The sequence below is a fragment of the Pinus tabuliformis genome, chromosome 3_1 (assembly GCF_031772625.1).
Source record: "Pinus tabuliformis cultivar Carrire ecotype Pingquan chromosome 3_1, CPIR1, whole genome shotgun sequence".
In the NCBI taxonomy this organism is placed as follows: Eukaryota; Viridiplantae; Streptophyta; class Pinopsida; order Pinales; family Pinaceae; genus Pinus; species Pinus tabuliformis.
In genome coordinates, this window is record NC_142301.1 from 689,770,809 (window position 1) to 689,773,407 (window position 2,599).

The following is a 2,599-nucleotide window of genomic DNA, read 5'->3' on the forward strand; positions in this document are numbered from 1 at the left end:
GAGTGGAGTACTAATAGAGTGACATGAATTAGCAGACCACTCATATCTACTCCTGCATACTATCAAGCATGGATGCAATGAGGAGATAGCATGATAATTAGTCACTCACTTCCCATGAAATAGAATCATTGGTAGAATAACAGTAACATTGCTACTATTTGAGGGTGGGTGGGAGCAATGACTGCTAGTTTCATGCTAGAGACACTCGGAAGTGTAATGACTGCCATACAATTGAGAACATGCGTTCTAGTCTGATTATCGTGAGAAATGGGATTATCGGTTCTTATTCATACTGCACTCTTGTAAAAGCGCAACGTTTGCTAGCAGCGCAGTCTTGAACGATTATGAAAGAAGTGCAGAAGGATACCTCCGAGTAACAGGAAGGCAAGAGCTTTTTGTAAAAGAACTGTTGCTGATCTGCAATGCAAGAAAGGCCATGCCCCATGCATGCCATTACCATAATAGTGCTAATGTTGGAAAGCATATTAATCTATGTGAGTCTTCTAAGATTCACTTGCCTGCCTTTATTGTATTGCCAGAGAGCATTTGCTTGAGGGTGCCTTGCTGGGATTTATTTATGTTATTTCTTTAGTTAAGAAATCAAGACTAGTAGGGGATTTCATTCCATTTAATAAAGGTATAACCTATTTATAAGTGGTTGGTTGTTTTCAAATGCTTATTCATATAAAGGTTATTAATATTATATTAGATGCAGTTGGTTGGACTCGAACTGAGTCGGGCACTAGAAGTAGCGGTTTCAAAAGAAGCCAACCATTGTTTCACCTTTCTTTCCCTTGACTAAATACTGAAACTTTATTGAAATAAAGAAAGCAATACCTCTCTTCCCCTTGTAAGTGATGATTCTTCTCCACCTCCAAGGGGTAAGGTGTGGAGTTCATTGCATTGACCCATTCCCCGCCGGGTATCCTGCATTGTTGAAGTGTGTGACTTCTTATGAGGACCTCCTTCACTTTTGCACACTCGCCGTTCACACGGTTTCCAAAATAGAAGGGTGGGGAGCACGTACCATGAGCCCTCTGTCCCACACATCTATCTGAAAGCTAGTGTAGCTCACTGGTTCCACCGAGTGCTCCCAACTCTTGCAAATATCGTGTGAGTGCGCAATTATGCCTGAAATGCTTCACCATAGAATATGTAAACCTAGTTCCCGCTACTCTTTGGTGCACCCACTCTAGATCTTTGACACACAAGGGAGGACGCGACAGGCCCTAGCCCCTGCATGCATGTCTAGCCGATCATTTCGTCGGCATCTTGCATTCACGATACCTATTTCATTGTCGCTCAAGGATGTAGTTGTAGATATGTCGAGCCAAGGGTGGCTGCTTATCTTCTTCTACGCCATGTTGTTGTCATCGCCATATTCTATGTGTCACTTGGTAATCTCTTCCTCGCCGCTGGTCTCTACATCACCTACCTCTTGAAGAAATGAAGGACTTCATTCAGTGACTCTGTGATCACCCTCTAAATGATCAAAATAAAGTAGAACTTGAAGATATGTTATGTATTCCATTAGTTTCTTTGTGCCTCTAGCTAGGTGGGTGTTGGTCTTTTCCCCTCAAGAACTATACGTGTGAGTATCCCTGCATGTGGATCACACCATTTTTGACTTACAAGGTAGGTGGGTGGCCATTGGTGAAATGTCCCTCGTCTCCTGTGCGCATGCTTGTTGTAACCTTGGAAGCAAATTGGCGTGTTGTCTGTTGTACTATGAACCTGCTCTATCTATTCATTGATCCACTTATAAGGACGCCCCCCCTCTTTTTCCAACCAAGAATTGATCCCCATTCTCGCTCGGAAAGGAATCGGCCCTCACCCCCTAAAGAAATGGATCGGAAAGGCCTGTCCATTTCCAATAACCTGGCCTCCTCTAGGTCTTTCATTGTTGGGGCTTGATTCCTCTCACAAACAAAGGATTTTCCGATGCTCTTGGTGCAGGCCTACCATGCTTAGTTCCTGCAGCGTTTTTGCCAGATGATATTTTCTAGTAGTGGCATCCTCCCCGTTGGCTGCTTAGTATTTCAAGATTGTCCTTTGTGTGTTCTGTTAGGTAGGATATGACAGGAACAAGTGTAATTGAATGGGGTAGCAGTCGGGTCACACATTCCATTGTGCCAAGATGATCGATCGTGGGGTGTCGGTGGTGATAATCACCTTGGGGTATGCACGCCCTTGACAGGCACTCTAGGATCTGTTACCGCTCAAACTAGCAAGGGTCCTAAAAGGGGATCCTTGAAGTGCTACTACTAGGCTAAGGGCAACAAATAGAGCAATAGCCCTCTATCACCTCGGCTAAGGCTCCCTGCTTTTTATGGACTTTCACCGATGGGAGGAGATCTGCTATGATGAAGATCATTAAATGGATAGACAAATGATAGGGTGAGGGGCGATCCTAGAAGCCTATTCACAAGAGAGGCTCAAATATGTGGCTTGCTTGCTTTAGAGGCAAGGTTTAAACTTCTCAAGGGAGGGCTGAAGGTAAATTTCAAGGTTTAGGTTTAGGGTATGTATCTTATAATGGAGGTTCCTAAGCCTTGAAATTCTTGTGAAAGCTTGGATTCCAGTGGATCCTTGAAGAATT

The 2,599-nt window shown here is 43.8% G+C and overlaps 1 pseudogene; it reads left to right on the forward strand.

The window, feature by feature from the left end:
* Positions 1-239: 239 nt before the first annotated feature.
* Positions 240-1,475, forward strand: LOC149189003 (uncharacterized; annotated as a pseudogene).
* The last annotated feature ends 1,124 nt before the right edge of the window (positions 1,476-2,599 follow it).